At 43.7% G+C, this 19,720-nt stretch overlaps 1 protein-coding gene across 3 annotated transcripts in view; it reads left to right on the forward strand.

The window, feature by feature from the left end:
* The window catches only part of robo1 (roundabout, axon guidance receptor, homolog 1 (Drosophila)), a 215,544-nt gene that overhangs the window by 111,719 nt on the left and 84,105 nt on the right, over positions 1-19,720 (forward strand). The gene's annotated exons all lie outside the window — the stretch shown is intronic.

Raw genomic sequence — 19,720 nt, forward strand, 5'->3', positions numbered from 1 at the left:
AAATATGCTTAAGACAGAAGACGGATCCTGGCAGATATTGGCTGACCCAAAATGCAGTTGTCAGTCCCTGCATTGACAGCAGCCTGGAGTGAGGGGAAAGAAGATGCTCCTGTCTCTTTCAGTCATGTAAAAACCTGTCAAATGTCACACTGATTTGGGGATTTTTAGAGCACTGTCTCCGCAAACACACAAGCGTAACCTCGCCCACACATAACCCTCCCCCACCAAAACTAATACTGCTGGCTGGATGCGAGGCCAAGCACTGAAATTGCTCACAAAGGGAAGGAACTGTGTAGCAGTGGATAAGAGCCAGGGCAGAGAAACACAGCAGCTTTTTAACAGAGTTTTAGGTGCTCTGTGTTGTTTTACAGCGAACACTGGCGCTAAGCCTTAAGAGATCACACAGAGTGCGGAGTGAGAGAAAGCAGTATGAATGGGTTGGTTTATATAAGAATGAAGCCATCGACAGAACAAGATTGGGTGAGGCAACACTTCCTGTGTTTGGGGAGCATGTGTCTGTGTATGTGTTTGATTCCATCAATCTGTCAGTGTGTGTACACTGGTCTAGTGAACAATGTCTAGCAGAGGGTTGTGTGAAGAAGTCTGTACATGAGCTAAAGGGGCAGGTGTACAGACATGGGTAAAGGATCCTGCCCAAAGTCCAATCAATCACTCCATGCTCCGCCCGTCACTGACAGCCTACTGGGCCAGGGAAGACAGGAGAGACATGCCCTCCAAAAGTACACCAGAACACCCTTCATCCCTCCATCTATCTTTTTTCCTCCTGAAGACAATGGATGGTGAAGAAAAAGTTAAGCACTGTTTGAGATTTTAATATAGGAAATCAATTAAGAGAGCAAAATGATTTAATTATGATTCCCCACAATTTCCATTCTGCATCTTTATCTTCTGCATTATCACTTTATCACAGTGCAGTTAGGGAGGAAATTGCACTATTACACAATAAAAAAGGAGCCTGGGTGAATTGGGTACTTTTTAATAGTGAGCTAAAATACCTCTCACTGAGACAAAACTTGAGGTTAGTCTCTTTAGTGTGATAGTTATTTACCTGTTTTATCTCTTGCTCTATAAAAATAGATAATCAAATGCATTAGATGTGATAAACACAGCTGTTTCACACTGACTCCTCTTTTCCTCTCAGATCTCCTCTGTGTGTGCATTCATGTAGGAAATGGCTTGTCTATGTTAACAAGGAGGGGAAAGCTGACTTATGGCATCCACTTTAAGCACTTTCCTCTGTTTCTGTGGAGGTTTTTTTTTTGGCAGTCCATCCATTTACACATGATGACATTTTCCAGATATCTCTGGATGTCTTTGAAAAGGTAGTGCTACTGCACAGCTTACTTTCTGGGTGTCTGGACGCTTCCCCTTAACTCTTGTGCGTCAGAGCTTGTTTTTTTTTTTTCTCTCTCTCTCTCTTGGTTGCCACAGTGACTGCTTATTCATCTCTGTGTAATCCTTGCCTCTGGCTCTAGTACAGAACACATGGGTAGGATGGGTGCTGGGTCCCAGGATAGTGAAGTATGATATTTAACATTATGAAGTGCTAGTCTAGAGCAGATAAGATACAGTATGTGAGCTCTTGAGTTCAGTGGTCCTCTACCACCACTTTAGAGAACCACTGATAGCAGAATACCTTCACTTCCTCTCCTCTTAAAAGCCATCGATGTTGTTTGCGTGTGTGCATGTTTCAGTGTGCAGTAAGTGTGTTGTTTTTTGTACATCCTTTATCAACATGCTTCCATATTTGTTTGAGGTGTATATTTGGCTCTGATCCACATGTGATAAATGCTCTTGGTGGTAAGCTCCTGTCTCAGTGCTTGTGAGAACCAGATGAATGTACGCCGCTAACTCTAATCTCCGCTTCTTCTGCGGAGACCTGGGAATTACTCTTGTTGTGAGGTGTAATCTCCTCTTGGTCTGAGCCTCTCCTGTGGCTGGAGAGGCCGTGTGTACTTGCGTTTATGTGTCTGTGAGGTTCGTGTGTGCGTACGTGCCTGCATTCTGGTGTCTGGTCATATGACGAGGCGTTCTGCTCTGCGGACATGCTCTGGTTATTAAACTTGGGTTAAGCCCTCACTTGAAACCTTCTATCATGCTCCTCGATCCGAGACGATGGAGTTAGGGAGGATTAAGGGGTTTGGAGACTGGAACTTCTGGGATTTTCAGCCAACATTTTGGCAAAGTTAGAAAAATGTGCTCATGGGGCACACTCAGTCAATTTAAGGTGAGCCTGCACAGACCTTGTGATGGCCTGACAGTTTTTTCTCCTTGTTTTCACTGTTTACTCCCAAGAGACAGACCACCAATTCACCAGCTATTGACAGTTTTTCAGCTACCCTCTAACTCTCAGCCGAGTGCAGACATCTAGCTGTGAACTCCTAGTTGAAGTGCAGTGAGGGTACAAAACAAGAGCAGTGAAATGTCACATATAGGCACATATTTGACAAGCTTGCCGCAAAAATACTGATGAGTTTCAGCAGTTTCTGCTTTTGCAAAATGAAATAAAACAAGTTAATGTACTATTTTTGAAGTAAAAAAAAACAAAACAGTTTATCTGCATTGGATTCCACAGTAACAATCACATATTTCAGTGATGTTGACAGTGAACCGTGGCATCTTTGATGTAGGTATGTGGCACACATTGTCGTTTTATCCCTGATATGTATGTCATCTGTAATTTGTAGATTTGAAGGGTTTGTGGGCGTGTTGAGAAGTGAAGTTAAACAACAGTAGCCATAGCCAGGCAGGTTGTTTCTGTTCAAGTTCAATGGACTGATAACACAGGAAACAGTCTCTGTGCCGTACTTGTTCTATATCAGCCTTTATCTGATATATCTTCCCTTTCAACGGGCTATCTTCTGTTTCTCTCCTCTCTATCCCCCACCTGACCATGTTGCTTTGCTCACTCTGTCTCCTGTGAATTGATAGAGGGAGAGCGAAAGATTGAGGAAAGAGAGAAGGCGAAGGAGTGTATTTCCGAGACCTCTGTGAAGGAGATAGGACGGGAAAAAAAAGAAAAGAAAGATGTCTGAAATTTTATCAGAGTTGTAGCATGTTGCCGAGCCTGGAGCGTGACAGGCAGGAAGAGCTGGTGAGGTAAGCATTAGACCCAAACACTGATAATGATCTGCCTTGTGCTATCTGACTACAAATGAAATGCAGTCTACTTGCTGCTGACTGTGGATAGTCATAGCTCTGCCATCAGTCAATAACAAACACAAACAGGGGGATACGTGATGACACTCAATTGTCATCTAATTGTCCTTGGTTGCCGTGGCAGCTAATCTGATCATTAAAGCAACAATTGGGAGAAAATTAGTTTCTCCCTGTCGTGTCACGGATACAAGAGTGTGTCCTAAAATAGGACCGGTATGAGTGAGAGTTGTTACTCATTATCACGGTGTTGTTCTTATGCAAGCTCTCTGTTATCCTGACCTTTCTGTAATGCTAGCAGTTCATTTCTAAGCCCCAGATATTCAACATACTAGGTCTCATGTTACAAATGAATGCCTTGACTTCATTACCACAATAATGTTGGCTAATAACAAAGGACATAAAAAGAAGTGGATGAACAAGAAAAGCAACAAACTAACACTGGGCATTATTGAAAGTATGCAGGTCATATCTGGAGGGACTTGTTTAAACATCTGCCTCATCTTATTTAAGTTAGATAATGTTGTTTATGCACCCCGGGCTTAACTACAAGTGTGCTGAGTATAATTATCCTCAGTGGAGTGTATGTAAACATATACAATAGTCTAATTAGGACCATAAGGAGATGGGGCGGCTTGACTGAGTGGTGAACAGAACTGATACACCCTCACCTCTTCTTTGTGCCTGCTTGACCTTTCTAAACAGGGTGTGGCAAGGACACAAAAGGATCTCCATGTAACCATATACCGCAAAGAGCTGGATAAAAGACAGACAGGGGGACGTCATGTGTAAAAGGAGAAAAGTAGAGAGGATCCATTCAAAATTCAAACAGTAGTCAGTGTTGCTGAGGGTAAGTTTGAAATAGCTGACATCTGACTCAGTGAGGCCCGGTATTGTATGACCATAGTGCTGCTGTTAGGCTCGGGGGTGACATTTCTATTCTCCCTTCCAGACCTCTCTCTCTTTCTCCGCCTTGCACTCGTATCAGATTCTAATCTGTCAGTGGTGCCTCAGCTCCATTTAGCCGATTGGCCCCAATCTGATGGATGGGATAGAGAGCCCTTCAGTGACCGGGCGGGATACAACTAGCCCTTTTCCCAGAGCTCCTCACTTCCCTAAAGATAGCTTAAGATGTGACACTCACCAATGCTGGTTTTCAACACTTATTTAGCCTGTTTCCCATTCTTGTAGTGCAGTGGTACTCACTCATAAGAGGCACTGTAGCTCCCCTGCTTCCATGGAGCCTTACAGTGCAACCATTAGTGCCATGTTTCGACTTCAGAACCAGTTTTGTTTTGTCTGCAAGCATCACGGCAATAATTGTGGTGTGGTAGCAGATGATCTCGAGGCCTGGCCTTTGCGTCCAGTCTCGTTTTTCCTTGCCAATGGGATTAGTGGAGAGTGCCGACTCTGCAGGTGGAGCCGTAAGTTAATTTACCCCACTGTTTGGAGCTATAATAGCTTATTGATTGCCTGACAGAGATGCAAGAAGCAGCATGGAAGGGCACAGAAAGGGAAGAGAATAAGTTAATCATCGCTCAGTGTGTTGCCAGAATTTAATCACATTACCCAAGGTTCACCACTGCCATGTAAATTCACTTTCAACCTCAGAGGAGTACGAGGAGAACGACGGGACTCTGCTGATTTCACGAGACCTCTCCTCAGCTGCGGTCTGGTCCCTACTGGCCTGGTGCTCCCTGCCCAGATCCTGCCTCAGTCCCGTAGGATGCAGGCTCCCTGCCCAGGGGCCCAGCTTAATTCATGCTAAGCTGTTGGGTTAATTTTAGCTATGCTACACAGTGGTGACCTCCATCTGCTATGGTGCTGCTCAGGTTGTCTGAAAAAACATTAGCCTGGCCTCCACGATTCAGACCAGAACTTGCAGACAGCTGTTTGGGCCATCACTCATTTCTTCCACTAGTCTTTCCCAGGCTAAAGAGCTCCTGTGCAGTGTGTACATGTGCGTACAGTATGAACAGGAAGGTCTGTGTGTCGGTGTGCCTCTGTGTGTGTGTTACTCAGAGGAACTCTGGCCCATTAGCGCTACCATCATATACATACTCTCACTTGGCTGGTTACCTGGAAACTGCACATGTTGCTGTTATTTCACTAATGACCCTTTAGCTGCCAGCACAGAGAGAATGCTCCTCTATATTAACAGTTTCAAGCACAGCTGGCATTAACACTGTGCATTAACACTACATCAGCACACGGACTATAGCAGAGCTGAGTAACTCTGTTTAAACCACAGAGTAGCCAGCCAGGACTGATTCTGCTATCATTTAGGACCAAAATCCACTGCCCGCCATGCCTCCTCTCAAAGGTCTGTGAGTGCATCACATTAGCTTGTGTTTACACAGAAAGCAGCAAACCCAGGTTTAGCTGTGGTAGGACTTTGCCCATGCTCGAGCCTGGCTTCTATCAACCTGTCTGCACCTAAATACTTCGCTAACCAAAAGCAAAACAATGGTACGGTGAGGAGAGAGGTGAAAGGGTGAAATAATGTAAACACAGAGACAGAGAAATGTTGACCTTGCACCCTATCACGCACACGCGCGCACACACACACACACACACACACACACACACACACACACACACACACACACACACACACACACACACACTGTCACTGACCCAATGGCCAAATTCCTATCTGGGAACAACAGGAGGAACATCTGGCAAAACTGTCCACCTTCACCCAAACCTCATCAGGTCTCATGACTACCAGGACCACAGGTACAACATTTAGATTACTCTCTCGTCAGAAAATGAGCCTTGATGTGATTTAAAATAATTACATGGAATCTGGTTGCTTTTGAGATCAAAAGCACAGAAGGAGAGATGGGAAGGAACATAAAAGACAAGGATAAATTGTCGAAGAGAAAATAGCGGACAAGCTTGCCATTAAGCATGGGATGAGAGAGAGGAGGGAGATGGCTCCAGTTGGACGGAGAGGCTCTCTTGGCTCGTGAGGGGAAGATAAGGGGACAGGTGGTGTTCTGTTCTCTCAAAGATCTCCCGACAGCTGGCAACTCTCTTGCTATAACCACGCTGACATAGAATGTATGTGTGCGTGTCCCAGAGAGTGTGCGCACGCGTGTCTGTGTGACATTTGTTTGTGAGTGCGTGTGTGTTTATAGGTACATGTGCCTGCATTTGGTGGTTGTTTGAGCACTTGCCAACTGAGATATCTCCCTAAAGTCAGTCTCCCCTTATACATAGAGCTTTTTTTAACAGTTTCCTTGTGCTTTTCCTACTCACTGGCAGACACATGGCACTGAGCCACTTTATACCAGTCTGTTCCTCTATAACATTTTCCTTCCCCTGTGTTAGGGCTTCACTGTGTAGCAATACCGTTTAAAAGCTGAGCAGGTTGATTCCTGTTCTGATCCACTTCAAACTTAAGGAGTGGTCTTTTGTTACTGAGTCTGATGTTTATTTTCTGTTGCCACTTCCTGTCTTTTTGGACTTTGGTCTTTCCCTCCGTTGTACTGTTAAAGACTAATATTAATATTTCTGTCATGATTGCAGGTCTAATAAATTATGTCAAGAATGGTATCGCCTTGAAACTGAAAAATAAAACTCTAGGAAAAAAAAATCTAGCTATTCATTTGTGTTAAGGCTGCCTCTCATAAACTTGATTTCATGACCAGTGAACTCTTTCCCATGCAAAGTAGATGCTGGTATAACAAATGAGCCAAAACAGAAGGGACTTAAAATTCTTCTGTGTTGGCCTGGCAGTATGTAGTGTTCATGTACTCTGGTTAGTTCAGAGTTCTTTACTGTGTTGGCTTTGGGCTCGCTCCATATCCAGCTCTTGTGTTTGATCGGGCGGTGTAGTGGTAGCCACTGAGAAGAGCCCGTGTCATCTCAGTGGCAGACTGCTTTTGTTTGCAGAAAAGAAAAAGAGATGGTACTAAATGGGCCAGAGGCGGTTATTTGCTGTTGGCAAACAGACACTGTCCTCAGTGGTTGAGGCACTCAGTTACCACTGTGGCCTGACAGCTGGCTTTCATCCCTTGGCGCTGCAGAGTTTGTTCAGAATGCAAGTTGCTCTCTTAAATGTAATTCACGGGTTTCATGGCCGCTGCGCTGCGAGGCTTAGAATAAAGATTCCCCTCCAGCACTGCTTTTGGTCAACAGAATGAGAATCTATTTCCTGGACCGTTATTGATTGATGTCAACTGTTGTAAGTGGTCTCTCTTTTCTATGTGTTTTGCCAATGGTTTCTTTGAAGTTGCTATGATTCCTTTCAGCTTCCCACCTACAATAGAACAGTTGGTCTGCACCTGATCCATTGATGTTTCACGCCCCAGAGGTCACCTTGACTAGAGTACCCTCTTTGTGGCGGGGGAACTTTTTCATATGCAAAAATTAATGACAGTGTTTTAAGATGAAAGCACTTTGTTCACCGGCACCATCTGTATCTACTCTCCACCTTTCACTAAATATATTATTCCCTATCTGTCTTGATTATATGCTATAGGCCTCCACCACATATGACTTACAGTGATGGGAGTGTATTCCTGATGTAATCAGCTGGTAAAGTAGTCCCATAATGACATTGAATATCCCTTCAAGACCATAATTACACTTACCTTCAGTCCATTGGGCACACATATTTCATCATTTATGCTCATTGACTCTATCACGATTCCTATTAGCTTATTCTCTCTGAAATGTGCATCTCATCAGGTAATCATTTAGACTGAAGCTCTTTGTAATTAACAATTGTTGGGACAATTCCTCAGATCAGTAATTTCTAATTGCTTGGGGTGTTTTACACACACCTCCACCTCTTAATGGAAATTGTGCATAAAACAGATTTTTTTTTTTTCTGTAACAAAATAACAGTTTGGCTTGAGTTGTTTAATTTTTCACACAAATTAACTTTTAAATGTGCTTGAGGCATTTGTTTAACAACTGTCCTTCCAAAGAGTTGCAAAGTTATTTTTCGAAAAATAGCAGCAATGATAAGTCTCAGCAATGACTGTGGAAAATCAGCGCTACAAGAACAAATCCACAGCAATGACTGGATCACACACTGCCTGGACAGGCGAGGTCATTTTTTTCAGATTCGCTTTGGCACAAAAAAATTTCTGCTGTGGTGCTTTCAAGCCTGAACTGTATCAGAAAATATGGTTTCCTTTCATCCCGCACGACATTCAAACTATTTCCCCTGAGGCAAAGCCACATAAAGCCAGCTTTGTCCTCCAGACACACAGATGTTATTATAGCTGTCCTCATATGACTATAAATATATTCATTTTGAACATCAACTGTTATTCATCTTGACCATAAAGTTGTAAGTAGTTGTATAACATTCACATTGGCATGTAGGAGAAGAGAAATGTCAGCAACTACTTTCTTGTGATGCGGGGCTGTACATTTGTAAGTCTGTGCATACACGTAGTAGAATGGTGAGTGGGTGTCAGTTATATGGCAGTGCCATAGTTTTGTTGAAATTCTGGTTGCATGCCACATATCACTCTAACCTCTGCAAATCCAGTGTTTCTGATGTTTTATGTGTGAATATGATTTCTTAGTTTTACAGATCAGATTGTTGTTTTCCAGCAGGACTTTTGTTTATACCACAAAAGAAGTGTATGTGAGTAGGTGTCAGGATATTCCCAAGAGAGGTGAAAACTCAGAGGTTGGTCAGAGTTAAAGAAAAACTAGGCCAAGTTCTCGGCAGACAGCTTTTTTGTCTCAAGTTGTCTGGAAACTGTCACAGGAGAAGAGATCAAGGTGACCATCCTGCCCATTCCAAACAACCTCGCAGCCCGTAGCCATCGGCCGCTCATTCCTGAAGGGCAGGCGGAGCAGAGCATAAACTCTTAAAGCAGGTTTTAAACAAACAGTCTGGTGAGGAGACTGTGTGTGGCTTCTCTGTTCAAATGCCTCTGTCTCGCTCTCTGCTGCTCCACAGAGCAGTGTGTGAGCAGCGCTGTGTGTCCCTGTCTGATTTATCTCTGCAAGGTGAGATAAGACCCTCCCTTAGCCCGTCTGTTAATCCTCTCAGCCGCGGATGGAGAATGACCATCTATCCAGCTTGCAGACAAAAGATTTGCTGGAAGGAAGACTGGACATTAAATACATACCTGTATTACCTTAACTATCCGTCTTTTCAGAAGAAATTCACTGAAGTAGTAGAAAACTGTTTTATCGTAACAGGTTTCCCATTTGTCTTAGGATTTTGGGAATATCTCAGATGAGACAGGAAATGTCAAGGGAATTGATGAATTTCTCAGGCAAGTCCATGATTATCAAGTTGTTTTTCAAATGGGTAGTTTTAACTGAATATATTAGAATATCTTCCCAACATTTTCACATAGGATGCAGCTGATTTTCTCATCAGCAAGCCCTCATTTAGCAGAATGAGAGTGTTTAGACCTTTAGAACTATTCTGAGGTGCAACCACTACAAGACATAATAAAACGCAGTAACCATAGTTCATCTTAGTCACGAATCTCCACTTGTTCTGTAGCGAGTTTTCATAGTTGCTAAGTACTTTTGGGACTATATTCACCACTCTGCTTTGATGTCAAGTTAAAAGACTGTTGGGCTGTACTCCTGTAGAACTAAGTTAAACAGATGTTCACTAAGGTTTTTTCTGCAAAGGATCACAAGTGAGTTTGTGAAACAAAGTGAGACAGATGAGACCCATGGGAAAATCTTTCAGCGGGGATGTGTGTGGGTGTGGAAGTGTGATCATGTGCGTACTTGTATGTGCACTTTGGATGTATGGCCAGACCCCAGATGAAACCGATTCATATCCTCAACATGCCTGTATTCATCAGGGAGCTTCAACATCACTCTGTCCTGCTGACAGCACTGGCCTGTAATTGGCTAACAGAGTTAAACATCTCTAGACCAGTAGAGGAGGCACTCAGGCTGGCATAGGCAATGCCACAGTATGACCCATGGGTCAGGAACACAGCGTCCCTAACATAGACAGTAAGCAGTGGTTAGCTTAGAAGCATAAATATCTTGGACTTCATTTGCCCTTCGTGCACGTTGCTTTGCTGAACTACAACTACTGCCCCCAGCTGTCGTTTCCTTACCAATATTATTCCTTTGTTCCCGATCCAAAGGGTTGTCATCACCATATTTGCAAAAATTACAGGGATTGGCATTGAGGTAATGAAATTTAGTTGCGCTATGCGTAATGCTCAAGGTTGAATTACATTATGGGTGATGAGTGAAAGGTGATCGAGGCAGCGCGCTAATAGTGTTCAGCTGTAGAACATAAAACTAGCTGGATGTCATCAAGGTAATCAAATGAACTGCACTATCAAGCAGAGTTTTAATGAAATACTCCATGCGATCCCCCGGTTCACAAATAGAGCACTGCTTTACGAGACTCTTTGGTTATTTATGGAAGCCAAATGTATGTCGAGGAGGACTTAGTGTCTGAAATAATAGGCAATGTGACACAGCCAGGTACAGGATCATTGATTTTCACAACCCTGTGCATACACATGGATACTGTCAGGGAGAAAGCGATATGGAAGTTTCATAGCCAAAGTACATAGTGTTCAGCAATGGAAATGGAAGCTCTTCAGCTGCATCTCTTTGATGTAGTAGACAAAAAGCAGGGATAGTGTCCCTGAAGAGCACTTATGTTCAGGATACATCCCTCCCTCTCTGAGGCTCAGCTGCTATCATTTGTAAAAGTGGGGTTTTTACTGTACAGTAACTAGCATTTACATGATAATGCTCTCTGGGTATATAAACCAGTAACACTGCCATGTATTCCACTTTTTCCACTCTTTTTTCCTCAGTGTGGTGCCGGTCATTATGCTATACTGGCCCAGAACTGAATGCTAAATGAGTGATAAGAATAAATACAGTGCTTTTTTTTGGTCTCCAGACATTAGTGATCCTGCAGTCTTCAGTATTTTTTTTCCACAGCAGTGTGGTCCTGGTGATCAGCCTCAGCTTGGCGCTTGCCAGCGACTGGTATCTGTCAGCAAGAGAGTTAGGGGTCCTCAATCTCCCTTTCCCTTCTCTTTGACCTCCCTCCTTGCACCTTTAATCCCCTCTGTCTCTGTTTATAAACTTTATACATTTTGACAGCCGGTGCAGGGAGAAAGGCGGGTTTGGGGGGGCAAAGGCATTTTTCCCCCCTTTTTTTTTTATCTTCCTGAGCCCCACTTCTCAGCCAGCAGGGAGAGACACTTTAAGGGCTTAAAAATAATCACACACTGTTTTCAGAGAGGGCCTTTCTAATTGAGCTTGGACTGACCCCTGAGTGTGACCGTGCCGTCTGGTTTCCATCCCGGCACTTGATTGAAATGGGAAAAGTAGACAGGGATTCAACTCATTCTTATTTATTTATGTTTGGTCGTCCCCTGTTTTGCATGGCCCAGCGGTGGATTAGCACTCCATAGATGGATCTACACTGGAGGGGCCTCACTTCCCTGACACACTCAGGGGGGGCTGGAATGTGCAACACACAGCCTGGACTAATGGTGTATGAGAGGGGGGGTGGTGTGAGTTGTCTACCTCATTGCACCTCTTTACTGTGTGCGGGGCTGTGCACTCTGCATTTCTCCAATTCTCTGTCTCACAATGTTTTGTACTTCTGGCTAAAGTATAAAGTTTCAAATTTAGTTCTGAAGAATGGCAGCATTGAGGATCCAGCGCAGTTTACGCAGCGTGCAACCTGAATCTGACTTTTGACACTGGCCAGAAAACTGACATTTTTAGGCCTGTGAAAAAGACCTCTGGTAAACAAAGCTGACAGCATGCTTGTGTACCAGGAAGTGCAAAGCAGGATGCAGGATCTTTGTAGGTTAAACACATTTGACATGGCAACAACACTATGTCCATTTATTCCAGTTTTACATGCTGCATGCTGTCAAACACTGAGTGACAGCTAAATCTGCTGGCTTACATTAGAACTAAGCCACTGTGTAATTGAATATTAGTTAAATCCTCATCATACTACTGCGATTTGACCTAAAAAACCCAAATCTGTAATTGGAGTACAGTACCCCCCTTAGGTATACACAGTTGGCCTTCTACTATTGTTTTTATCTTAATTTAATTAGATCATCAAACTTTTTCTTCCATATTTTTGCTGTATCATCTGAAGTCTTGCTCTGAGAAGAACCATACAGCAATTTCACAATACCTTCGAAGTTGGATGAATCTGAAAATTGAGTCTGAAAATTATGCAGGGATCCTAGCCCATGAAAAGCTCTGTGCACAACACTTAACTACTGCGTGTATAAATAAAATATCAAAACTGACTTTGTTAATCTTTATTTTGAATCAGGTTGGCCTGCCTGCTCTGCTACTTTTTTGAAATCTCTTCACCGTAATAAGGATAAAGTCAGAGCCACTGTTATTGGAACCAAAGTTAAATGACAAAAAAGTGGAGAACCTTTTCCATGTTTTAGAATCTGTGGAGAGTTATACTGACACCCTCCATGCATAATCTACTCCACTGTGAGCTGCCTGATTACTGCAGAGGAGTATTTAAGTGGCGCCAGGAGAACATCAGCTGAGACGGTAGAGTCGTTTGATAAAACATCTCTAATTAAAATCTGTGTTTCCTCTCCATTGTTCTTTGTATATATTATCTTTATTTTACTTAGCTCTCTCGGGAGGTAGATAAATTGCATTAATTAAGTTCAGCTCCAAATGAACCATTTTTCCATGTTTGGTGATATTTGTTGCTGAAGATTGCCGTGCTCGCTAATTGAAAGGCTTGTTAACTAGGTAACAGCCAAGAGACTTCAAAAACCCCATCTGTATACCTCATTTTTTTTTCACCACATTACATTCGCCATGCAGATGTCTGCTGCAACTGCTAAGTATCTGTCCTCTGTAGATCTGCCGAGGTGTATGTCCTTCAGGTGCCGTATTGGGAGTTGTGCAGCAAAAACGCAGGTCAGTGGTCTCACCGTCCCTCTGGCAGCACCCACAGGATAAGGGAAAGAGTGAAGGAGAGGCTGTACTTGTACCTTGGCCAGTGATGGTAGCAAATAAGTTTTCCCTTTAGATGCTTCTCTCGTTGCAGCCTCTCAGTCACCCTCTCATTCTCTTCTCCAAACCACTCTGCGGTAAGTTTAGATTTTATGATTTTGGGTCCTTGCAGCTGCCCTGAATACTGTATACCAGTGATATAAATATAAATGTAAATACTGGATACTTCTCTTGAAACCACCACAATGTGTGAGCAGTAAGTTTAGAAATGACAGCATGAAGCATTCCAGCTCTGTTTCTTTTTCTTTTTATCTTCTTTCTAGAGGCCCAATTTACCACATCTTTGTTTTTAATTTTTAATGCCACTGCATCTGGAAAATGTGAAATATTCGAAAGAGTTTAAATGACAGAAAATCCATTTTTTAAAAATAACTGAAGTAAAGAAACAAACAGCAACCAAATGGTCCCTCAGCCACCCATTATAGTAATTTGACAGAATCTGGATTTCTGGGGGAAGGGAAGGAAACGGACATGATGGATGTATGGTGAGACTCATCTTAACACTCTCAGCAGGGGTGCCAGATAATGCGGGCCATTTAGTAACTTCACAGGAAGGAAGGACATGACTATTTTGTTTTTCACACAGCCTGTTATTAGTGAAATCTGAGTGCCAGATCTCCATCTGTTAAAGTTAAATTGCAGCAGTGCTGTGCATAATTCCTCTGCATTCACTTTGTATATATTATCATCAGATACATCTGACTGTGTATGGATCATAAAAATGCAGTACAAAATGGAAGTGAGACTGATGTCAGAGTAAATAGAATCAACTTTGAGGATTAGAAAACAACATTATTTTTTTCCAAATGTAAGCTACTTTCTGTCTGTCTTCATTTTTTCTCTTTCTGTCTCAGTATCTCTCAGGACTCTGTCTGTCCAAGCAGTGGTAGAGTTGACATTTACCCCTCCTGTAGACAAAGAGCGCTGGCAGAATGAATGGGGAATGGAGGGAGTAGCTGGCAACTCCGGGGCACAGGCCAGATGGATTAACTTGAAAGGCATGGCATTGTAAACCAAATTCAAATTAATCCCTTTTTTGTGTCCCTTGATGGAACAATGGTTCTTTCCTGGGCCTCAGAGAGACATTGACGCTGAGGGGAGAGTCAGGCCTTCACCATATCCGACACTCTATTCACACCACTGCTCTCAATTACCTGCCACAGAAATAAGGCAGTTTCTCGACACTGGAAAAATTACCTCACATAATTCAAGGCAGGACCCATGAACTGAATATATTTGAATATTAATTTACAACTCACAGCATATAGTAAATACGTACCTCTGGAAACTGATTTCATTATCTGCCCAGTGGATGTTTTTTTTTTTCTGGTCTGAGTTGCATATTTAATGCAAACCTGTTTTCAGGATTTCCATATAAAATAGCTCTCGGACCATTTGGCTCTGTCCAGTGTTTTTTGGGGCATGTCGGTTTCCCCAGTGGCCCTGACTGAGCTGACACAGCCTAACAAAGAAAAGTGAACTCCAAAACCCCCTCTGCAGGATGAAATCCCTGAACCCCCCTGACCTTCACATCACCTCAAGTTTTGAGTTTTACCACTATTTGACCAATGTTTTTTTCAAATGTAGTGTGGCTTCACCGTCATTATAGTAAGAATGTCCCTGTCTGCCAGCTCCTCTCTGTTTTCCTTGTGTTTTCCAATGACCCGTGCTGTTTCATATTTTATTTCCTTAAGACATTTTTATGGGAAAGTCTGTTGGTAAATCACTATTAAATTCCTTTTGGAACCACTTCTTTATTCCTCCTCCTCCCCCTTATTTTGTGTGTGTGCGTGTGTGTGTAATGCACAGCAGAAGTAGGACATGAGGTCCCACTGTTACAGCTTGTATTATTTGACGCCGCTATTCATTAATTATCTTCCCTGCGCAGTCTTCCTTATCGCTCATTGTTTTCTTTTTTTGTTTTTTGCTTCAAGCACCTTGTTCCACACTGTTCTAATCCCAGCTCTTTGTTAAATCATTTGCCTACCTAATATCCCTGGGAATCTCTGAAAGAATAGAGGGAGCCTGATACATGTGGCTACAAATTCTGAGCGTCTGGATCTTGCTAGATTTCCTTGCCGTACTGTGACATACAGGAAACCAGAGAAGGTGAGGACTAGTTTAAAAGCTTTAGTGAGATAAACAGTGATTGTGTTCGCCATGAGGGAAGGACACACTGAGCAGAGAATAGATTGCCGGTTGTCACTCTTTTTTTCTTTACACATCTGTCCCTGAGGCTGTTTGTTGCTGACCGACTCCGAGGGCAGATTTACGTTGTGTTAAGGTGGCCAGAAATGTTTGGATTTATCGCCAAAGGCTTTGGAGGGGACTGGTACATTCTTTTTTTCTTTTGTAACACACTCAAACACACGGACACCTCCAACTCCTAAATGTCACACACACTTTCACTTCTGCTGCCCTATTCTGTTGACAGTAGACTAAATGATCCATAGCGTTGTATGTGGGCCGCACCCCCTCTCACTGGTCACAGCCACTTGCCTTTTATTGAATCCACCAGGTTACTCCATACAAATGTTGACTCATATATTATCATCATTGCCTATCAACGCCGTACAATTTGCTGCAGTGTCATTCAGAATGACATCTCTCATCCTCTAGCCCTTCCTGAAAACATTTCTGTCATCCAACCTTGTGTATTAGGCTCTCAATCCTCAGCTGCTGTAGCCCTCTGCTCAGGAGCCATTTTCTGAGGTTCTGTCCTGGAGGTGACCCTTATGGCATCCACCAACATGGCCTATGTGGCATTATGCTAAACCTCAAATGGTTTACTCACAGAGCTATTAATAAAAAACCTCACTGACTAACATATCAGTGACGGACAGCAAGAATGCCGGACAGTCCGTTATGGACAGCAGAGCACATGGGGGAGAATTATAGACAGTGGGAGACTAAAAGTATGCTGAAATCAGGGCGTGTGGAGGGGGGTGGGGGAGGGTGATATTTGCCCCCCCCCCCCCCCCGCTGAGCTGCGGATGCTGTGATGAATGGCGCTGTATAGCATTTTACTGCCCCGTGCATTCCTGTGTCTGGGCTGTTTACTGTTATCACACCTCACTCCTCTGTGTATAGTGGTAACCAGCCGGGTAACACATGGCGCTCTCTATGCCAAGAACATTACCCCGGCGTAGTTATCCTGACCCCTTTTTCAAACCTAATTCACTCCACCGCCCCAGGAGTAGTCACATACCAGTGGCATAGCTTCATGGCATACGGCTCAAGAGATGCGAAGTGTAGAAAACAAAACAGTGTTGCAGCTGTAGGAGGGAATCAATGGGCACAATTGTGGACATGACAGAGGGGATTTAATGTTCAGCGGCATTTTAAACCATTAGCTACCGTCTCTTGTCTTGTTATCCAAACTGTCTGTGTTGCGCAGCTGTATGTTTTTCTTTTTTTTTTTTTCTTTTTTTCCCCTTTGAGTCAGATAGATTCCGTGGCTTGTTAAGGCAGGATTTAGTGTCAGTAAATCCACATTAGCTGCAGGAAGGACAGTGACCTCTCTAACTGTAATTAGACAGAGAGCCTGCTCCTTCCTCAGCCCCTTCAAGAGCAGCCACAGACGACTACCATTACAATGTGCGGACATTAGTTGATCGTTTTGGGACAGGTGGGGATGTCATCATGACCTTCAGTGTGCTTATGTTGCCCCTGCGAGTGTGTGAGCCCTCTGACTTGGATCTCTGGCCTCACAGAGGGTCTCTTGTCTCATTCGTGAAATGTGGATGGTTCTAATGTTAAATGAAAGACATTAGCTGGTGTGACCACTGCTGTGGCTCTTTAAAGGACTGCAACTCCAGTCTGGATGTTTTCACTTGCTAAATGACACTGTTAGCCAAGTGTTTTAACTCGGTGTTGTGGAGAATGCTAACAACCGTGAGGGGAAACATTTGCCAGTTTGAGAGACACATCCCCCCACCCCACACCCCCACCCCTCCAGCCAGTTTACTATCTCGGCGCCATCTTGGCATGTCCCCCGGTTAACATTTGTGGGAAGAAAGAGGAAATTCAGTGTTCACTGACAACTGTGAAATCATCTGAGATGGAGGTAAAGTGGAGGATTAGGCTGGGATTGGGTCAGAGGAGTGCACAGTGACTCAGGGAGATGGAGAGAGAGAAAGATGGAGGAGGAACAGTTCCCAGCAAAACGCACTGAATAGATTTTTAGAGCCTCTGTAATTGTCTTTCTCTTTGTCTGCTGTCCTGGAAAACCACCCACTCCTCCTCCTCGCCCTTTCTTTTTCCCTCCCATTGAAGTTCTTTCAGCTTTGTAGAGCCTTTGCCTAAATCCTATAGTTGATAACCAATAATACCAATCTTAAATGCTTTTTTGATGCTGAGACGTTTTGCCGATCCCTATCTAATTCCAAAAAAACTAACTCTCGCATGCATTTTCACTTTAATTCGTTGTTATCATTGTTGTTACGTTATCTCCCCGCTGTCACATTGAACTATTTCTGGCTGCTTTTTTATCGTGTCTTCTGGAGTTGTTTATCTCCCTGCTGGCCTTTTCACAGGTACCATGGTATACGCAGCAATATGTTGTGACACACAACACACTTTCAAGCTGCTCCCCTCTCCTCTCTCACCTGTCTGCTTTTATTTCTTCACAACATCCCCTTTTGCTCAGCCTTTACCCAAGTTGTTTTCCTCAGAATTTATTCCAGCTTCCTTTCTGTGACAAACAGAAAGGGGGTTTCTTTGGGGCTAATAGCCCACCAAGAGTGTCTGCTTTCCCTCCAGTCTCCGCTCACCTTCTTTCTTCCTTTCTCCAACCCTCTGTCCATCATCTATCCACTTTCCCTTTTAGGTTTTCCTCTGCCCTGTAGTGTTCCAATTCTCCCTCTGACGTAGGGTTTCTTGATTCCTGTTGGCATCTAGCAGTAGCACCGTTTCTTCCTTTCCTTTCCAGCTCGACTCCACTGGATGACTGGAGCCCTTGTTGAGGTGTTGTTGTGGTTGTTGGGCAGGCTGTTTCTCAAGGGGCTCCTTCAGCTTGTCTCTCCTCCCTGAGTGTCCCTGGCCCCTGGCCCCCAACTCCCACCCGGCTTGCCTCTGCCACAAAGCTGCTGTCAGTTCACAGGCCACATGTGTCAGGCCTCAAGCCCTTATTTAAGACCCAGGCCCTGCCTAGGCGTCACTGTTCCAGCAACAGAGAGGGCACCATGAAAGAGAGGGTGTAGGCAGCTATTCAGCAGCCCGGAAAGACACAGAGGCAGGCTGGACAAGAAAAAGTGATGGAAATAAAGCAAAGGCGCTCTTATTGGGACAGTTGCTCTCAGCCCAGCCGACACTGTGAACTCTAAAAAAAGTACTGTGTGTGTGAAGAGGTAGAGTGACTATTCACCCACACAGAGTGCCCCCCAGTTCATAAGGCTTTAAAAAAAGTGTGAATATGGTAGTTTGGCTGGAGGGGACAGTGGAGCTCAGCCAGACCAATGCACAACAGCCTCTCTGTTAGACTTTTTCTCTCTCAACAGTACAGGAGCCCAGACACATTAACAAATACAAGCCTCCAATAAAACACTACCACTGGACAATGTTCCGCCAGCTCTGCCAGTGGTCTGATAGGCTGTATATGAGGCATAAAAAAGCCATGCCATTCATTCCATTTGAGTCTATTCTAGGGTCTGTTTTTCTTTATTACGCTTTGGTTAAACAGTGATGACTCACTCTATATCTGAAAGTGCCAGTGATTGTATTTGATTATTTTTTTAAACACATAGTGCATTCAGCCATCAGGCTCTGGCTTTATGCAGTACTGTTTATTGGTCGCCTGCTAACATTGTTTGAAACTGTGGCAGTTTGTCTCAGCAGGACACTCAGTGGATTGTGGACGTTTTGAGGTGAAATAGTCTTTGAATAGCACGGTGACCAACCAGGTAGAGACAACTGAGCCTGTCAACAGCTCCTTAAAGTTTCTGTGTTGAGACAGAAGCTCAAATTGACAATCAGTGATGAGTGTCTAAACAGACTGTTATTACAGGGCTCCCAGGGCCTTGATCAGTCAGTGTGAAGAGATGGGGGGAGGTTGTGACATAAACGTAATTGTCCTTTGGTTTCATGGGAAGACTGGCACTTAATCCTTAAGACTGCTGTAGCTTCACATGGCACAAAGGGAGAAAGAACGAATGTGTTCCAAGTGATAAAGCTCACAGTTATGTCTAACCCTTGGATGTGTGTACAGATTGGACTCCCTGCTCCCATCCTCAGAGGCGTGCCGTAGCATGGGAGGTGGGCAAGATAATGATGGTTTCCACAGCCATAAAGGAAAGAAGGGAGGGAAGAACGTCCATCTTAGTTGCGGGAGCAGGACCAGCGGCAGCAGTTTGCGGACAGAAACAAGCTCAGACGTAGACAGAGCAAAGCAGGGACAGGGCAAATTAACATTTTTGCCAAAACCCAATTTGACTAGTCGTTAAAGTTTCCTCGCTGTGGTCAGAAGGCAATATTGGGTATGAAAGGTTTGAATTAAAATGTCCAACATGAATGCTGGTAGATGTTTGTGGATAATACCTATAATAGT

This window comes from Lates calcarifer, linkage group LG21 (genome assembly GCF_001640805.2).
Source record: "Lates calcarifer isolate ASB-BC8 linkage group LG21, TLL_Latcal_v3, whole genome shotgun sequence".
Classification (NCBI taxonomy): domain Eukaryota; kingdom Metazoa; phylum Chordata; class Actinopteri; family Centropomidae; genus Lates; species Lates calcarifer.